The 20,954-nt window shown below is 39.9% G+C and overlaps 1 protein-coding gene across 18 annotated transcripts in view; it reads left to right on the top strand.

The window, feature by feature from the left end:
- Positions 1-2,270: 2,270 nt before the first annotated feature.
- The window catches only part of Gcnt1 (glucosaminyl (N-acetyl) transferase 1), a 33,364-nt gene continuing 14,680 nt past the window's right edge, over positions 2,271-20,954 (top strand). For 6 of the 18 annotated variants that reach the window (XM_078047465.1, XM_078047458.1, XM_078047467.1 and 3 more), the window contains exons 1-2: positions 10,258-10,385; positions 17,957-18,044. The gene's annotated coding sequence lies outside the window, so the exon portion shown is untranslated. Of the gene's footprint in view, positions 2,408-10,252; positions 10,386-17,956; positions 18,045-20,954 lie in introns of those variants that run through there. The other 12 variants (XM_078047468.1, XM_078047461.1, XM_040285656.2 and 9 more) reach the window with 7 other exon arrangements.

Here is a 20,954-nt window from a genome sequence, read left to right as displayed (position 1 = left end):
AGATTCATCAGTGTTCATAATGTAAATGAAGTACAATTTGGCATAAATAGGGTGAGGAATTAGCATTGCTTTGACAACATATATTTAGAGTTCCAGTCTATATTAAAATATACACAGATTTTATCTACCTTTTTTGAAGTTAAGAAGTGTGTTTTCAGGAGCTGGAGTTGTAGTTTAGTTCCATAGTAGAGCATGCCTTGGGTTCTATCCCCAACAGTAAAAAAAAAAAAAAAAAAAAAAAAAAAAAAAAAAAAAGTTATGATGTTCTTGTAGGCATACCATGTATTGATGATTCAAAACAAACTCAAAATATACTATGAACTCAGGAAAAAAAATTAGTCACGTGAAGATGGAGGAAAGAAGGTTTATTCTAGAGAAAAGAAGTGACAGGCATAGTTTGAAATATCCAGTTACTAAAATTTACCATATTCATAATAAATTATTGAGGATTTTCACAGCATATATGCTTTTTCCGTGGTTTTACTTGAGGATTTTAAAAAATATAATTTTGCTTCTTAGTAAACATAGTCATGGGGATTAGGGATAGATGTAGAAAGCAAGTTGCAGATACTATTTTTTTTCTAGTTTGGAGTGAATACAAATTTAGTGTATTTTGAAAAAGATATTTGGGGTTTATGCTTTTGAGTCCATGAGAAAAACATAAACTACAGATTTAAAAGAGCTCATGTGTTTCTCAAATTGTAGATCTTGCACATAATGCTCTCCACCCCCTAACCCCATGCTGGAAATCAAACATAGGGCCTCCTGCACACATCTTTGCTGTTCTCCACTCATCCTACCACTGAGCTACACATAATTAATTATTAAAAACGAATTTCCCACATAATAAGGCAAGATGTTCTAAGAACATCATTGAAGAAGGTATCTCCTAGGGATATAGAGAGAAAAAGGCAAAATTTACCTTACTTCAGGAATATATCATTAAGACCTAGACCATTGTCTCCCTATAGTTTGCCTGGGAGATGGTACCTCATTCAGTAGCACTCTGGCTTGGGTCCGGGGAGTGGGGTGTGACAGAGAATGGGAAAAAGGAGTCCAAAGCAATCCTCATAGAATTCCAACGCATAGAACGGGCCATAACTTATCAGAAATGACACACAGAGTTAACATGAAACCTGTGTGGTTTAACGTGTTGTGGCTAATTTATGCTTCACTTAACCTGCACATCTTTGCTGTTCTCCACTCATCTTTGCATGAAGTCTTAGCAGACACTCCCCAGGGCATCTAAATCTCTTAAAGTCTAAAGCCCAAAAGGGTGGGCTGCAGAGACTCAGTGTTTTCCTCCAGACCAGACCAGTCCTGCCCTCTACAGCCATAGTTCTCCCCTGAGTAACTAACTACCTCCTTTGGCTGGGATGATGAGTACCAGGCAAGTTTACATGTTACAAAGGAACTCACCCAACTCACAAGGTTTCATCTTTCTCCAACAGCTACATCAGGATGTGTGGGTGGGCAAGGTGCTGTTGTTCCTTCAGTTTTTTCTATACTGGTGTGTTGAACAGAAAAATGATTTGAAGATGAATACATTCCCATTCTGTTTTCTAGGAGCTAAGAATCCAACAGAAGACAGATGCAATATTCCTCTTGTTACCAATAAGACTGTGCCAATTTTCGTAAGGTTATTCACTTTTCATGAGATTGTGGATTGTTTCTCAATTTAATCTTAATTTTTATGTAAAAATAAACATAAGTATGAAGACTTTTGTTATTGTTTTGGGTTTGGTGTTTTGAGGGGGTGTTTGTTTTTGTTTTGCTTAGTTTTTTTGGTTCTAGGGATTGATCCTTGGGCCTCACGTCACTGAGCTGTATTCCGGCCCCCTATAGTGAGTTTTTAAACGCTAAATTTAGTAAGCAAAGCTCACCTGGAAAACAACAAACCTATAGTCATCTCTAAACTAACATGACAAAAAGAACACTAACATGTAAACTTTTCTTTTTTTGAAAACATATATATATTCATTTTTAAAATCACACAAGCAGCACTTCTCGCACTTCCGCCTCCGAGAAAGGAGCTATAACATTTTTTTTTTTTTAAAGACACTTAGCCCTTAGGCTAAGAATCAAAGAATCCTGGGCGCTTTAGGAAGAAAGGGAGCACTTGGACGCTCGCTCTCATCTTGGACCACAGTAGTGCCCAGAGGGCGCCCTGACCTCAGTTTAGAGCAGCGCGCCCCCAGCTCGAGCCCGCGCAGGTGGGCGAGGCGGGTGTGAGGTGGGTCCGCCCGGGGTAGGCGGGGCCTTGAGGGGTGGGTCCAGGGGCGTGGCGCCGGCGGGAAGATCTGGAGGCGCTAGCCGGGAGCGCACAGGGTACCGCGCGCGAGGAGCGGCCTTGTGCTCAGGTTAGGGCATTTTTTTTGAGCGTCGGGACCAGAAACGCTCGCTCCAGGTAACCAACTCCTCAGCAGCTCCTTAGCCTGGCCTCCGGGCAATGAGCGAGGACTGGGAAGGGTGCGAGCCGGCTCTTGGCCAGGGCCCTTCTGCTCCATGCTGGATGGGCTCTTCCAGGGAGAGGAAGCGGAGATGGGGCGGGAGAGAGCGGAACCCACCCACGTTCCGAGTGTGCTGGGAGCTGGGGATGGCATCGTCGCGTCCTCTCTCGACCCTCCTTTTCCGTCCCGGGACTGGGACGCTGGTACCCAGTGTCACCTGGAAGTCACTTCCAGGAGGTGGAAGTCTCTCTCTCGTTGGTCCTCAAAGAGAGTAGGAGCTTAGAAATGGGAGGGCTTGGATAGACTAGGAGCGAACAGTTGCTATCGTCTCTGGGATACCAGGAGCTTTAACTTTAACTCCGTTTAACCCTAACCACAGCCCAACGAAGAGGCATTATGACCCCGTTTTACTGATAAACTCGATGCTGAAATAATGACTTGCACTGTGTTAAACAATTAGAAACAGAAATGCTATTCTGTCAGCGGTTTCCAAAGCCCTCTTCCTTCTTGCTCTTCCTCTTTTATTCTCGTGGGAGTCTAGGAACCTCGTGCTGCAGGATCCTTTATAAAAAACAAGCGATTCTTCTTAAACAAATTTTGCTTTTTTTGTTTTGTTTTAGTACTCTATCGCTGAGTCAGTTTCTTGCAATTTCGGGTTATTACCTCTTGAAGTGCAAGACTATCCGGCGCACATCCCCTCGCAGCTCTTTCTCTGGGTCCAGTGTGAAAACGAGGCACCTCTTCCCGAAGCAGCCTTGGGGGAGGTCACCTGCAGAACCAAACTGGGAACTGCATGCGGCCCAGGTGGAGCTAAGTTCTGTGGTCACTTGGCTTCCCATAGATGCCTGTAAACCTTGCCTTAGACGCCAGTTGCCTTATTACTTTTTTTTTCTACAGAGAATAGAGTAGTGTTTTTACAAATAATGGAGCAAGAGGCAAGGTGGAAGGATATATGGTGTTTGAAGAAAGTAATGGTGCCTTGAGATGTAAAGGCGGCCATAGCTTTTAGTGGCTTCAATTTGGTGAGTAGTAGGGGAGAAACGTGGTCTCTTCCTTTGACATGCTGCTCCCCTTTCAGAAACTGTTCTGAAACAGGTTTGTTTTGTCGGAGGGAAGAGAAGGAGTTACGGTTTTCAAAGATCAGTGTAAATTACCTGCTTGAAGCTTAGACCATTGCTGACAGGTCCTCCTGCAGGAAGTTATTATAACAGATTTCATTTATGGCAGGGAAGAAAACTGTGTGTGGGTATAATTTCTTACTGGTGGTTTTTAGGCTTTCAAAGTAATAGTTTTGGGAAACCTTGATTTCTTAGAAATGGCTAGCTTCTTTATCCTTAAATACAATGTACTATACTGTGAATTTACTTTTCTTTTTTGTTGGTAGATTTTATTTATACATAAATAATGGGATTCATTGTGCTATATTGCTACATGCCTGCTAATTTACTTTTTATTTAAATTGGGGATTGAACCCAGGAGTGCTTTACCACTGAGTTATATCTCCAGTCCTTTTTAATTCTTATTTTGAGACAGGGTCTCACCAAGTTGCTGAGGCTGGTCTCAAATTTGTGGTTCTTCTGCCTCAATTTCCCAAGTCACTGAGATTACGGGCAGGTGCCACCATGCCTGGTGTGAATTAATTGATTAAATAATGTTTGTAGTACTGGAGACTGAATTCAGGACTCATGCATGCTAGGTAAATGCTTTACCATTGAGCTACATCCCCAGCCTGTGAATTTATTTTTTAAAAGAGTTTTGTCGGTAGATGAAACAGGTTGATTTCCCAGCCCCCTTATTTCATGGAAAGGATTTGAAGGTTGCTTGCCACCCTTTCTGCATTTCTTTCAACCTGACCCTCTTACCTTCCATTCCAAATTTTACTGGATTCCATCGTTCACCCTTGATTAATTGTAACACTACTTTAGTCACAAGTTGCTACTCTTCCATTTGTAATTTAGTTGCTTGACAGTAAAGAAATACTTTCCCCTAAAGTGAGGTTCACAAAATCATTCATCTACAGGAACAGAATAGGTAATGCACAAGAGTGCTTGTTGGGAGACCAGGTGACCTGCAGAGGATCTGCTAAATCTATATGGGTATTGGCCACTTCCACCTGTAACCATGTAGGAATTTTGGTTCATTGTGGCTTGATCTTCTCTTTATATTTTTCCCCCACAAAAGTAGCTAAAAAATCTTTTATCTTTTTTTTTTTAAAGAGTAGAACCTGATTTAAAAAAATTTTTTTGTTGTTGTTAATGGGCCTTTATTTTATTTATTTATTTGTGGCGTTGAGAATGGAACCCAGTGCCTTACACATGGTAGGCAAGTGCTCTACCACTGAACTATGACCCCAGTCCATAGAACCTGACTTTAAATGTTAACTTTTTTAATATGAAGACTCAAACTTGATTTTGTTCATGCATCATCCATTTGGCAATTTCTGCCTTAGAAAACTACTGTTTATACATAATAATTACATTCTCAAGTAAATGGAGAATTCTGAATTATGATATAAATATTGTGCATTTTTCATGAAATGAGGTGGTAAGAAATAGAAATTAGTACTGTTGGGAATGATCTCGTTTGATTATCAAATGCTGTTTTCTGTGAAAAGTGTGTCATATTTAGGTTGCATTGAATAATGTAATCTTTCATGGGGACAACTAAAGACAACTTACCACTATATTAATATTCATTATAGTAAGCGATGTACTCTTGGTTCCAGGACAAGATGTTAGATGCCTAACTCCCTGGGTTAAAAAGGGAATTCCCTACTGACTGTTCATATAGATCAAGTGTGGTATGTTCTTGGGGGGACTGTCTGAATTCTTGGCGTTGATATTGGAGGCATGGCTAAGTGTTGTCTTGTTTCCTTGTTGCCTATCTGAGGCAAATGTCATATATGTTCAGAATAGTATTTCCAAACTTTGGCACTTCTGACACTTTTAGCCAAATAATTTTTTGTGGCAGGAGATTGTGCTGTATGTTGTAGGACCTTTAACAGCATCCTGGCCTGTGCCCACTAGATGCCAGTAGCACCCTCCCTCCAGTTACAACAACCCCTCATATCTACAGACTTTCCCAGGGAATGAAGTCACACCTGGTTTGCGGGGGAGGGGGGAAGTAGGCCAGTATTTAAAATGTTCCAGACATTTATGAACTAGACTACAGGTTACATACAATGAAGTTTCAAACTTCCGGTGATTAGAGAAGCTATTTGTAAATTTAAATAGTTGACCTTTTAAAGTATTTTTATTTTACAGATTACTAAACCAGTATTCTCTGTGAATGGCAGATGTGTTCTGCCAACTTTTATTATCTCCAAAGAAATTTCAAGTGTTCAATGTATTTAATAAATTGTTGTTATGGTTTAGATATAAGGTGCCTCCAAAAGCTCATGTGTGAGATGATTCAAGAAAGCTTAGGTGAAATAATTGAGTTAGGAGAGCTTTAACCTAATAAGTGCATTAAACCATTGATAGGGGGTAATTGGGGGTAACTATAGGCAGGTAGGGTGTGCCTAGAGGAGGTGGGTCCCTGGGGGTGGGCTTTTGGGTTCCATATTTTGTCCCTGGTCTGCAGAGCTCTCTGTTTCCTGATTGTCATGCCCTGACTGCTTTCCTCAGATGCACCCTTCCACCTTGATGTTCTGCCTCACCTTGGACCCAGAGCAACGGAATGGGCCACTTGGTCTGGACTGAGACCTTTGAAACTGTGAGCCCCAAATGAACTTTTCCTCCTCTACATTGTTCTTGTCAGGCCTTTTGGTCACAGCAGTGAAAAAGCTGACTAAAGCGATAAGCTTGAAATGTTGGAAACTAAAAAGGAACTCTAATTTTTTTTCCTCCTTTTAATTCTTGAAAATCTTTTAGGTTTTTAAGGTCATGAGGTATCAATAGACCAGGCTTATCAATTTGTAAAAATTCATATAAACTCTAATATGAGAACCCCAAGCAAAAAATAAACAAAAATTCCAATACTGAGATTTAGTGCAATTAAATTATGTGCAGAGTAAAATCCATTTTTAAGAAAAATTAAACTCATTTTTAACTAACAGTAATAACTGAAAGTTTCATGTATTTCTGTAGGCTAAGAAATCTCAATTTTATGAAAAGAAGCTCTGTGTGATGTGCAGCTCATATCAGAAAAAAAAGGTCTTAAAATTTTAACCTTTTTTATTAGGCCTTAAATAAGCTAGAGAGGTAAAGAAACATAGCCAGGCTTATTAAAGTTTTACTCTTAACTAGGGATTGACTTATCCATTGGCCCCTTTCAAAAATCAGGCTAATTTGCAAAACTCAGGACTGGCTAACATAATTTGTGGGGCTTCTTGTTTTTTTTTTTTTTTTTTTTTTTTAAGTTAAGAATTTCAGAGTGGTGACACAGAGCCTTAAGCCAAGTACAGGGCTCTGTGTGACTATATGGGCTATACAGCCATAAAGCTGGCCCTCATAAAGTTCTTTGCCTTATATCTAAAGGGAAGGCTGTGATCACAAATGCAGATCTAGAAAATGAAGTGTTGCTACTGCCATCGAACACCTGGAGTTTCTGACTCATTGATTACACTTTCATTTCTAATCAGGAATCTGTAGCTATATAGTAATCGGTGCAATAAAGTTATTAAGAAATCCTCCCATGACTAATTTTTCTTTTGCTAAAGAGGTGGACACATTGTGGCTTAGGTTTCTGGGTACCTGGGCTACCTATTTATTCAGGCATTCTCTGATCAACTCTTCAACTGAGCATCTGTTCCATGTCAGGCATTGCTGACTCTGGGTGACAGCTGTGAACAGACAGTGTCTTTCTTTATGCGTCATCTAGTCTGGTGACTAGAGGAGTGGGCAGATAGGCACACCATCACACAGGCTACACAGTCTTCAGTGGTGCTTCAGAAAAGCACAGGGTGTGGGAGAACATACAACCTGGGCACCTAACCTGGTTTAGAGGAAGGAGGCTGCTCAGGGAAAGTCTCTCCTAAAAAATCATTATTTAAAATAAAACCTGAAAAATGAGTAGGAAATAACCTAGTAGCAAGGTGAATTTCCACGAAGAAAGAGTTGAGAGCTAGAGGGAAATGTAACCGGGGAGTGAGGTCTCTTGGTTCATTTTTAGGATTTTGAATTTTAACATCATGGTGGTGGGAACCCACTAAAGGATTTTAAATGGGAAGTGAGATAATTTGATTTGTGTTTTTAAAATGATCACAGCTGTTGCTTTTATGATGTCTTTGTATAAGCCAGAAAAAAGGGTTCATTCTGGGTGGACTAATTTAAAAAGATGGACCACTTAGACCCAGTGAGACCAGGACAAAAGGTATCAGTCCCCTCTGCTAGTCGCATAGTGCTGGCACAGCATGTGCAATCATATATGGACACCCTGGGGTGGTGGCAAGGGATGTGTGTGAGCAAACAGTGCCAACTAAGGCTTTCGAACCCAGGGATGGTGTCGTGGCATTGAATAAAATTTAGTGGCAGAGAGATACTGAGTTTGAGTTTGTAGTTAAAATCAGTAAGAAGGAGGTAGTTATTTGGATATGGTTGATAGGGAGATAATGAAGATGATTCAAACGTTTCTGGCACAAACAACTGAGAAGGGTGTGATGTTGAAGGCACTTATGATGTTTGAGAACACCGGAGGAGGACTGGCACTGGGTGGGAGAGGGGAGGTAATTCCATTTGGAGTATGTTTTGCTTATAAGATGTCCTACCTAATAGAGACCTGGAGTAGGTATCTGGAATTCATGAAGAGATCTCAGGTAGAAATATATGTGTGAGAGCTGTTGAATATAAATATTAATTGCATATAAAAAAGAGCACCCAAAGAGATGAGTAGAGTGGAAGAGAAAGGGGCTGGCCCCACAGCATCCCACCATCCTATTTGGAGAGGAGGAGAAGCCAGATTAAGACAACTGAAGTGAAAAGTACATTTTCAGGATAGGGAGGAAATCTGGGGTCTGTGGTTTTCTGTGTGTGTGTGTGTGTTTGGATTGAGATGGCAGAAACTGCACATGTTCTAATGCCCCCTCAGAAGTTCAGATATAGCAAGAGGCTAAAGATGCAGGAGAGAGAAATAAATAAAGATTTCAGAGAAGATGAGAATTTGGGCAGATGATTGGTCTGTGATGGAGGAGAGAGGGAAGGGATGGGTACAGATGCCTTTGATTTGGGAGCCAGGATTGCAAGACTTTGCTTTTCTCTTGTAAAAGGTCTGGCGAAACGTCGGAGGGAGAGACCACCCAAGAGACTGACTCCATGCAATTGGCAAAAGGGGATATTTATTGGGGATCCATTCCAGCGCGCTGGGACTCTGTGCTCACTCAAGAAGGGAGAGCAGCCCAGAGCCCAGAGCAGAGTTCAAGCGGAGCTTAAGTACACTTTTTGGAGAGGGTGGGGGGCTTTGCATACATCAGAACAAATCATCATGAGGTGCGGGAAAATTGAACAACAACCCTAAGTCAGGATTAGTGCATACATTGGCGGGAACAATCAGGGCAGGAGTGATTGGTGCTCCTAGGTGGGGTACACATTCAAACTGATTGGTTTAGGTCCTGCAATGCCTATGTGCCAAGCAACTCGGAACCCTTAGCTATTAAACAACCAGAAAGTCAGTGGAAATATTTACTGGGCAGTTCCAGTATTGTCCTAACAGCTACAGGGATTACAGGTTTTGGGGGTAGCAGAGGGACTCTAACAATACCCAGTCTTTTACTTTTTAACCCAGTCCCTGCACTTTGGAAACTTTAGGATGCCTGGTCTTTTACACTTTAACTCAGGCTCTGCGGCTTAGAATCAGCTTGGAAATTTTACCTTTACACTCTAAAGACAGAGGTAAAATTATTGTTGGAGATTGCTGCATTTGTGTATGCAGTGAGATATTCTTCAAGCAGTGCTTATTGAGCATTTTGTTTCTTTCAAGTTGTTTTATTTTTGTAGTACAGGGGACTGAGCCCAGGGCCTCCCACACACACGCACAAACGTGGTGCTGCTGAACTACACCCCTGGCCCAATTGAGCATTTTCCAATCCAAGCTTCATTATTGGCTGTGTGGAGAGTGTTATGAATAATGTTGATGACCACTAGTCTTGGCCTGAAAATAGCCTCCCACCACGTTTTCTACAAACTGCTTCCTGTCTTTTTAAGATTTTTGTTTTATTTTTTGGGATGCTGGAGATTGGATCCTGGCCTTAGGCACACTAAGCAAGTATTCTCCACAGAGCTGTCTCTAGCTGTCCTGTTCAGAAGAAGAAAAAAAAAAAAGAAAAGAAAAAAGATTTTTCCATCGTCCCCACCCCCCACACATATATACAATCTTCCCAGTTATCAGCATTCCCCAGGAGAGGGCACATTTATTTTAATATCATACAGAATATTATTTCACTGCCCCTCTAAAATCATACATGTTCCACCTATTCATCCTTCCCTCAAGCTAACTCCTTAAACCACTTACCATTTTCCTGTCTCTTCAGTTTGACCTTTTCCAGAAGGTCATATAATTCAAGTCATACAGAATGTAACATTTTAAACTGATTTCTTTCACTTGCAAAGGTGCATTTAAGTTTCTTTCATGTCATTTTGTAGCTTGATAGCTCTACTTCCTGCCCTTGACCTTATACTTGATGACTAAAGGGAGTAGTACTCCACACAAAGCTGAGTCTTCTGATGGACTCCACCAGAGGTGAGGCTCCTGGAGGGGAAAGGCCTTTTCAAATCCTTTCCTCACCAGGCAGGTTCTAGTGCAGGGTAATGGCTTTCAACATTAGTTACACATTAGGAACATGTGGGAAGCTTTGAAAAATTCTGCTGCCCAGGTCAAACTCCAGACCAATTTCATCAAATCTCTGGCAGGGGAACTCAGTTTTTAGAGTTTTATTGAAGGCTTTCCTGTGGTTTGAGCGTACAGCCAAGGTTGAGAACCACTCATTCAATGTGGACCCAGGTAAGGTTAAAACCATTCTGCTGTATTGAGCTGTAGCTCCTGATGCTTGGCCCTTACTGTATTTGCCAATTGTGTAAAGCAGAAAAAGAGATTGAGCTATTCGTGAAATTGGCATCCAAATTGTGAGCTATTCATATTGGCATCCAAAACAGGATGCAAAGGATAGTCCTTTGGAGTAGTGATAGGAAATATAAGAACTCTTTATAATTTTATACACACTTAAGAAAGAAATCCGATCGTTTTTTTATATTTAAAGTCTGGGTTGCCAATGGTACCTCTGTTAGTCTTATGTCCTGTAAAGTGAGTGTGGCTTCCTAAAGTTGAGAGGGAGCCAGGGACTCCTTGCTTGGGTGTGGCATTGCTCTATTAAGCTTATGATGAGATGGTGCAAATTATGAACTACAAAGTACCATTGAGTAGTTTCATTTTATAAACACCAAGGCTTTAAACCAGAGCATCTCTCCACCATTTAGTCATTGGGGGGGTTACAGGTATACTGAGATCTTGCTTCTCTCTCAGCCCTTACCTTTCAGCCAAGTAGTTCATTAGTTGCCTTTTTGGATATGTGTTGTGGCATGAGACAGAACTGGGGGAGGAAACTGTAGATTAGATTTCGGAGGCCCTATAACTGATCTGTTTAATGCTCTGGAGAAGGAGAGTGGCCATCTAAGGTGTATCTTCGAGTATCCCTGGTGCTCTTGTTGCCACTTGCCTAGGAGTGGCTGAGTTCCTAGGTACCTACATTTTTCTCTACCAAAAAGACAGTTTTATATCTGCTGTTTTTTTTTTCTTTCTCCCAGTTTTGTTATGCCCATCATAAGTATTTTGCGAAGAAAGGAAAAACTAAGGTAAATGTGAGGATCGTACAATTAGACCAAGAGGGATTACTTTTCAAAAGAAATTTCTAGTTGGTCATGGTGATACATGCCTGTCATCCCAGTGACTCTGGAGGCTGAAGCAGGAAGATTGCAAGTTTCAGGCCAGCCTCAGAAACTTTGTGCCCTGAGCAACTTAGAACCTGTCTCACTAAAATATAAAGTACTAAGGATGTGGCTCAGTGGTAGAGCGCCCCTGTGTTCCATTCAAAAACAAGAAACAAAAAAGAAAAACAACAACAACAAAACCCTGCCACTTTAAGGCATTTGGAATGTTTTTGTTGTAATGTGAACACGTTGCCAAAAAATATTGTATTATTTGTTGTCAAAACTCTTAAAGAGCCAAGCATGATGATGACCACCTGTAATCTCAGAAGTTTAAAAGACTGAGGTGGGACGATTACAAGTTCAAGGACAGCCTTAGCTATTTAGCAAAGCCCCAAACAATTTAGCAAGACCCTGTCCCTAAATAAAAAATAATAAGGACTGGGGAACAAACAGCTAGGTGTCAAAGTATCCCTGGGTTCAATCTCTAATACCAAAAGAAAAAAAAAAACTCTCAAAGAAAAAAAAATATTAAGAACTTGAAACAATTGTATACTTTGAAAGTCTTTTAGGAAGAATATTAATGAGTTTTGAAACCATTTGTTAAATATGTAATACCTGCTGGCTATTTCATTGTACCTGATAATTAATTGAAACTTGGCAGTGTTATGCTTGAATTTGGGACCTCCAAAAGACCACCAGAGACCAAGATCGATGTAAACAGCAAAGAGGTATTTATTGTGAGCTAGCTCAGTCCTCTTCGCACACACAGCTACTGGTGACGCTGAGAGGCCCCGAGCCCAGGGTTTGCAGCAGTTTTAAACATTCTTTGGAGAAGGCAGGGACCCCCACATACATCATAGCATCTCTTAGCAAATCATCACACACTGTGGGAAAATCAAATAACAACTCTAAAACATGATTAGCACATTCACTGGCGGGAACAAGTTGCATAAGGGTGATTGGTTACTACAAGAGGGGGATTCATTTGAACTGATTGGTTTAAGCCAAGAGGGGTGTTTGTGCTGAACTACATGGTTTCCCAACGTGTTATCAACCACCATAAACTACTGGGAGGGTCATCTAGCATCCCAGGTTATTTCCCTGTCTCATGATGATTGGTGGCTGCTAGGGGGTTGCTATGGGTCCCCACCTAGCCTGACTGAGTCAGGGACACCTGGCGCAGCAGATCTCTCCTGTTATTTGTAGATAAACCACTTAGCAGGGTGGGAATGTGCCTAGGGGTGCTCTGTGGGTCTTTCCAAGGACAAAAGCCATGTCCCTTCCTTGGACAGGCTTTGCTCTGAGGTAGAGGCTGTTTTTTCACAACAACAACAATAATTATTATTATTTAGGTAGCAGAACCAAGAGCGTACTACTGTAATTAAACTAATACGTCCACACATGTCATTTTAAAATAAACAAATTGAGGGCATGTAAATCTTTTACTCTTAGGGTCTATACTAAAAAACTTTGCAAGCTTGTAATTTGAATCACATTGAGTCATATGTTTAAGTGCATGTTTATATATAACTTTGAAGTCAAATGTAATTCTATACATATGTAATGTGTGGAATATAAAAAGTCAAATGTAATTATGTATATACATAATGTAAAAATGTAAATATATATGTTCATGCATATTTGTAAGTATATCAAATGCAAATATATCCATATATTTATTTGTAAATAAGACAATTTAAAACTTCCTCGCTGATTAAAAGTATAAGCTGATTTAAACTGGTAAAACTGATTTAAAACTGCTTCTTCCTAATGATATACTCCTGAAGTTTATCCCGTAGAAAATAAAATTGCTTCTGGTTTCAATGGCACATTCCTATAATCCCAACATTTTGGGAGACTGAGGCAGGAGGATCAAAAGTTCAAGACCAGCCTGTACCACTTAGCAAGGGGCTAAGCGATTTAGCAAGACCCCATCTTTAAAAAAAAAACCCCCAAAACAGACTAGGGATGTAGCTCATTGGTAAAGTGCCCCTGGGGTTCAATCCCCAGTATCAAAGGGGAAGAAAAAAAAGAGGAGAGAGAGAGAGAAAAGAATATTACTACTAGAGTAAAAGTGTTCAAATTATGAAAAATGATGAATAGTGTCTTGTTTCTCATTAAATGTGTTTTTTATCATTCTATAATGTATATATTTAACAAAGTATCACATCATGTCTTGTAAATATACATAATTATTTATCTGTTAAAAATAAACATATATAAACCTTTAAGCAAGTTTCTTTAAACCTGGGCATCTAGAAATCTTGGAGTTCCTCTTGGGAAGGTTGAGGTTTTCAGTGATTTAAGCATTGGGCTTGGGATGTCTTCTTTCATCCACTGGCTTCAAGTGCTGTTGTCCTCATAGCTTTTGTTGGGAACCAGTCTGAGCCGATTTGGGTTTTTTTATAAACAGATTTGTAAGGCTGCAAGTCTCTGGCAGCTGTACTAGAGCAGGTGACAGTGAATGGTAAAGTCTTAGATTGGGGGGTTCCCATGAACACTGCCCATGAACTTAATAGCAACAGGATTCGGCTGACCATAGAATTGGAGGCAGGTAATCAGATCTCACTTCTGTTAGGTTAACCAACAAAGCCACTGAATTCACCAACAGAGGACTCAGTTCTAACTCTTCCTGCTAATTAACAAAACCTCTGGTTCATGATTTAAAGGAACAGACGTAGTAGCTGCTGCTCAAGTGTGGCTGATTCTGGGATGTGTTCCTGTGTGAGTCTCTTGACCCTGAAGCCCCACAGGGTAAATAGATGAAAACCCGCACGTGTATATCTTACTGGCTGTGATGTTAAATGTCCTTTTTTTTTTTTTTTTCAGTTGTTATTTTGGAATTTTGTTTTTTATTTTTTGTGGTGCTGGGGATTGAACCCAGGACTTCATGAAAGCTAGGCAAGTGCTCTACCACTGAGCTAAGGCCCCAGATCCCTGCCAAATATTCTTAAAGTAAATTATAGACAATATCAATATTGATTACTTTGTGTCTGAGAACTTGTATGTTCTGTAAAAATATGAAGCACGGCTACGAATATAGGATTTTAAAAACATGTGTAAACGGAAATGAGTACCTTTACAGTAAATATTTCATGTCCACAGACATTTCTGGCCATTTTGAGAAATATCCTTTCAGCTAAATTGAGTTCAGTAGGAAAGGGCCCAGTTTCTGATGATTTTAGAACATGAAAGAAATGAATATTATCCTGATAAATCAGTTATGCTTAGTAATATATCCAAAATAAATTGTAAACACTTTTTTTTTTTAAAGTAACAGACTTCTTGTTGGACTCATACAGAAATTTTTTTCTTATGTTATAAAACTATCTGTATTGAAAAAGGGAATGAAAAGAGAGAAGCAATGTTTGACTGATATTGACCACAAAAATAAATGTCAAGTTTCTCATGTGTGGTCATGTGTGTGGCCCCACCCTCTAAGGCCCAGCAAGAACTAGAATTGAGCTGAGGAAATTAAGTCGTGTGAAAAGATATATACCAACCAGTGTAAAGTTTCCACTGTGGTTATCCTTAGTCTTCCACTCCATCTTGACCCTTATAAAATACCTATGCCCCTGGGCCTCAGCTTTCTCGTGAATCAAAGAGGAGGGTGAGCTGGGTGCAGTGGCTAGTTGGGAGGCCGAGGCAGGAGGATTGCAAGTTCAAGGCCAGCCTTGAGATTTTAGGTAGACCCAGTCTCAAAACGGGCTGGCAGTGTAGCTCAGTGATAGAGGGGCCGTGGGTTTAATCCCCAGTAATGCAAAAATAAAAGAAAAATGAAGAAGGTAGACCTTGGGACTAGAGGGACTATTTTCTTAAGAACCCGTGATTGGCTGCTCTGCTCTAAGAAGTTTTCTTAATCGGATGAGTTGGAGAAATGCTGAATACCATGTCCCTGGCTTTAGATTTTTGCAGTAGGCATTATTATCTTTAAGATAAAAGAAAAACAAAGTGTAGCAGTTCAGAATCTTGCCTCACCTGCTTTATGTCTATTTCTCTCTGAATTTACTGGTTGTCAGGATCCACTCATACCTGGTAACTGCTAGTTGTCAGAATCCACCCACACTGAATACCTAGTACCTGCTCCCAGGACCCTTGCTTCTAGGACTTTGACCTCTCTCTGAAATTCCTTTCAGCCCTACAATGGTTACAGTGTCCTCAAAATAGTTCTTAATTATACTGACCAATCTTGTAATTTCCCCCAGAAAGCTCAGCAAATAACCACTGGGTAAATTTCTGGAGACCAGGGAGTATACATTATTTATGTTTGTATGTTTCTCCCTAGAACATATGAATCAGTTTTGTATAATAGGTGTTCAGTGTGGAATTAAGTCCAGCACAGTGAAGAATTAAATAGTAAGCTCAAAATACGTATTCTGTCTTGGTATCAGTCTGAAAAGCTTACATACCGATGTGAATTAAATATTTGAACAAATGTTGGAAAAGAGGAATAATCAACAATCATAATAAATTATTAATGCTTATAAAGGGCTCAGTATGTATTAAATACAGTGTAAGCATGTTATAAATTGGTTCTTGTGCATTTGTTGTTTGTTTTTTACTGGGAATTGAACCCAGGTATGCTTTATCATTGAGCTATATCCCAGCTCTTTTAAAAATTTTTTATTTTGAGATAGGGTCTCACTAAGTTGCTGAGACTGGCCTCAAACTTGCAATCCTCCTGCCTCAGCCTTCTGAGTTGCTAAGATTATAGCTGTGCACCACCATGCCCAGTGGTTCATGTATTCTTAATAAAAACTCTTATATACGTGATCATTTTCCCAATTAAATTGTTTAAAATTAATTATGATGATTATTTCTTACCAATAAAGAAGCTGAAGTTACACAGCACATACATATATCGAAACCTTGCATGGTACTTCATTAGTACGTGCAATTTTTATGTTTTTATGCATCAGTTTAAAAAGTAAATATAAGTTTTAAAAAGAAGGTAAAGTTGGGAGAGGTTAAGGGCTTCCTGAAGTCTGAGTTGATGAATGATGGTTCCCAGGTTTCCTGCTGGGGCCTTCTGGCTCCAGAATCACTGACATCACATTCTCCTGCTTCTCCCATATGAACAAACTCAAGAGAAAATACTCGGCTACTAGAAATAACAAAAGGGAACCTTAATGATGTACCATTTTACAGTTGCAATAGTGACAAAAATAATTACAGTGTATGCTTCTGTACTGCACAATTAAAATAATTATATAGTCGATGTAGAAGAAAATGTTACTCAGCTATTACTAGTGACAGTGTAAGTTAAGTGGCCCATTTGGAAGGCAATCAAGATGCAAGAAGATTTACAAAATATTATTTTGGAATTTTTGTTTGTTTTATTTTGTGAAGGGGCTCGCTGTATTGCCCAGCCTGACCTTGAACTCAATGATCCTCCTGCCTCAGCCTCCTGAGTAGTGGGGTTAACAGGCATGTGCCACTGAACCTGGCTTGAGATTTCTCAGTATTGACCTAAAGGCTCCACTCCTGGGAATTCCAAGGAAAACCCTTTAAAATACAAGGAAAAACAAAGCTATGAGTGTAGCTTGTATTTATAACAATAAAACTTGGAAATACCCTTAATATTCAACCTTAAGACACAAACTAATCGTGGCATTTTTCCAGTAATTAAAAAAGTAAGATTAGAAGACTGAATCCCTGCTGCTGCTGCTGCTATGTGTGTGTGTGTGTGTGTGTGTGTGTGTGTGTGTGTGTGTGTGTGTGTGTGTGTTTTACTGGGGATGGAATCCAGGGGTGCTTAATCACTAAGCCACATCCCCAATCTTTTTTGTTTGTTGTTTTGAGACAGGGTCTTGCTAATTTGCTGTAGGTCTCACTAAGTTGTTGAGGCTGGCCTTCAACTTGATGTCTTCCTGCCTCAACCTCCAGAGTCACTGGGACTATAGGTGTGCACCAGGACACCCAACCCTGGTGCTATTTTTTTTTTCTGATCAGTTATTTAAATCTGTAGTGTCTTCATAGACAGGTACCAGAAGAGAATGTGAAGCGTGAACCCTACGTGCACACAATATAAATGTGCATCTCTCATTTTTCCACTGCCCATTTACAATATGTTTATTTGGAGGTTTACTGGGGTCTTATTTGGTTGGTTTATTTTTTTTTCCCCTTTGGGGTGCTGGGGATGGGACCCAGGGCCTTGCATGCTAGGCAAGTGCTCTACCACTGAGTACCTTCCCAGCCCTCCTGGTTTTTTCATGCTGCAAAGTACATACTTTTTTTTTCTTTCCACATTTTTTATTGGTTCATTAGAATTGTATATAAAGATGGGATTTGTTGCTACATATTCATACATGCACACAATATAGCAATAGAGTATGGCCAATAGCACTCTACAGCATGTCAGAAATTGCTGTTTTTAATTTACTTATCTTTTGTGCACTGAAGTGCAATTCCTTTCCAAATACAGTTTCATCTCACAAGCCTCTTTTTATGTCATTACATTGAAAGTCACATTATCTTGGCTTTGGTGATAACTAAATTCAACAACTGTACCAAAATCTGATTTAGAGCATTTTGAAAATGATAATGAAATTTTCCAGTTGAGTTTTTGAAGCAATTTTAAAAGGCATGTTCAGAGCCCAGGTCACAAAGAGGTCCCTGAGAGTTGATAAGGTTGCTCTGGTATTGTAGGACTGAACCCCAGGAGGAGCATTTGTAGTCTTCACACCCACAGGAAGATTGGGGAGACTCTGAAACTCCTGAAAGTTTAGGAGACCAGGTGAGTATTATTAGGACCTGTTAATAACTGGATTTGTTGTCATTCTTGGCCAGAAATAGAGACTGTACTCTCTTGTATTTGCTCCCTGGGGAATCAACCCTGACCTTACTTCTTACTTCTGATAAGCGAGACCAAATGACCACATTCAAAACAGCTAAAGCCTCAGTTTCCTTAATTATAAAGTGAGAATAAAAATAGTTACTGACAGGGTGGTTGTGAGAACTAAATGGAAAAATGTGTATAAAGTACTTGGCAAAAGTACTTGTTGTTAATATTACCAGTTTCTTCAATCTGAGATAACTTTGTATAAATACCATCTATTTGATAATCATCTTTAAAGGAAGTAAAAAAAAAAAAAACCCACCACAGTCCTGAACACATTTTGTGTCTGTGATCAAATGAGTATCAAGAAGTTTTCAAATTTGAGGGAGTATTTGTATTTTGCCTTTGCTGTTTATGTTGGTGATACCAGCAAGTCAGGAGGCCAAGGCAAGTGGCAATCACAGTTTCAAGGCCAACCTTAGCAATTCAGCAGGACCCTGTCTCAAAATTTTAAAAAAGTAATATGAAAAGGGTGAGGGATATAGCTCAGTGGTAAAGTGCCCCCGAGTTCAATCCACAGCACCCACTTCCCACCGCCAAAAAAGTATTTGGCCTTTGCAGCAGGACTTCTGTGTCATTCCCCACTTCCCTGAGACACAGCCCAGTTGGTCCAATAGGCCAATAGGTCATCAGATTCCTCCAGACCCCTTTGTCAAATGTCTGTTAAGGAACCCAAAGTACTTAGCACTGATAAATTGGGGAGCCTTATCCGAATTCGACCACTCACTCTTTTGTACAGATAACCAAAGTCCAGAAAGGCTAGGATAAATCCCAAAGACGAGATAAAAACACTAGCCAGTATAAGGCCAGTTGTTTTGGGTCTCTTTGTAAATGCTCATTCTGTGGAACCCAACACTAAGTGTTTTGAATTCATGTTCCACTCCCTGACACCCTATAATTTGGAACATTTAAGTGTTGTTCTTTAGTTTCCTTGGAAAAGACTGAACTAGAAGGCGTATTTAACAAAAAGCACCTGAGATATTGCCCTTCATTTTGAGATATGTGAGAGAGGAATGAATTTTGCAATATCTGGAGATGTATATATTTTGTCTTCACCAATTGAAAAAGCTTGTGCTAGGCCCAGGGAGCAATGCAAGTAGAGGGGGACAGGAATGAAGCAAAAGACTAGATCCTGACCTGAAGCAGTTCACTAAAGCACAGGCGTGGATGGATAGGTTCATAGAGTTATGTGGGATTGAGAGGTGATGGTGATGACATCTTTTTACTGGGCATCTCTCTGCTGGTTGCTATATAGATTTTTTTAATCGCCACTAAATGAGATTGGTATTGGCAGGGGCGGAGGGTGCTGGGGATTGAACCCAGGATCTTTACATGTTAGTCAAGCTACATACCCAGCCCCATGATTTCCATTTTTCAGATAAGATAAACTGAACTTCAGAGAAATGAAGCAACTTGCCAAGACCACACATTAGTACATTTTATGGTGAGGATCTATGCTCATTTCTGCTTGACTTCACACTTCTCTTTTGCTCTGTGGCCTCTAATAGTGAAATATGTTGGGGATTTCAAAGAATGGACAATCATGGGGTTCAGGAAGCTGGATTTTGAACGTGCTAGAGGAAATCAGGCAAAGAAAGCCCTCTTCCTTCTTGTTAATGGTTCTGTTTGTGTTTTTGTCATTTGGAATGAGAATACTTAAGCAATCACTTTTAGCAAACTGAAAATCCAGAATTTGGGAGCTATCTCTAAAACCAATACTAATAATTTCTGGTACTAACAAAATTATTGTGGAGACTAAAGTGTATAAAATCTGGATTATTCAGAACACCACCCCCTGTCCTCTCTCCCCCGACCTGCTATCTGTGACAAACTGGATAGGTTGCAATCCAGCTCAGTAACCTCAGTGGAAAAACCAAGGCCACCATAAGATTTCTCTGCTGAAGTATTGGACATGTGGCTTAGTTTTCTCATCTTCAAAATTAAGAGTGGACAAAATGAATTTTAAAGTGACTTTCCAGTCCAAAATTTGGTTTCCATAAAACTGGTGTCATCTTCAATGTTAGAAACTACTTACATTTATATTAAGAAAAAAGAAGAAAGGAAATGTATATAGGCCACCTGGAATTTTGAAGTAGACAACAAGATCTTTTATACTCCTTTTTGGCCTGCAGTGGTAATGAGGTTGAAGATTCCTTTTAAGGACTACTCTTTGTATTCTGTGAGTATATAAATAGGTATAGTTCTGTTGGGGCCTATCAAATTCAGCCTCTGCAAATAGATTGCCCTGCCAGACAGGACAGGTTTTTCCCATGTAAAAGGTGGTCTTGTTATTACTCAGACTTTCAGCAAATTAGGGTAACAGTAAAACCACATAGTCCAAGAAGGAAGTGCACTAGCCTTTGAGAAAGAACCAGACAACCTTTGTTCTTAATCCCTAAATTTTCATGACACTGAACTCAAAAAGTTCCTTTTATTTCTTCAGACAACCTGGGGTCAAACCTTCCTTCCTAATATATTTCCTTCATTGTCTATCTTTTCCTAAATTAATTTTCAAAACCTCTTCTGATTTACATTCTTCAGGGCTGAGGATAGAACACTTGCCTAGCAGGTATAGGGCCCTGGGTTTGACCCCCAGCACCACAAAAATAAGTGAATAAATAAATAACAGTCTTCTCTAACTGTACTTACCTGCACTAAAGATGTGTCTACTCAAGTTGTGAGTCAGAAGTATCTTGACTTAATCTTAATAAAGAGGTTAAAAACAAATACCCACTAGCTGGGTGTGGTGGCACACACCTGTAATCCCAGCAACTCGGAAGACTGAGGTAGGAGTACTGCAAGTTCAAA

Source organism: Ictidomys tridecemlineatus, chromosome 4, assembly GCF_052094955.1.
Source record: "Ictidomys tridecemlineatus isolate mIctTri1 chromosome 4, mIctTri1.hap1, whole genome shotgun sequence".
In the NCBI taxonomy this organism is placed as follows: domain Eukaryota; kingdom Metazoa; phylum Chordata; class Mammalia; order Rodentia; family Sciuridae; genus Ictidomys; species Ictidomys tridecemlineatus.
Note: the sequence above shows the minus strand (reverse complement) of the source record. Positions and strands in the feature narration are given on the sequence as shown.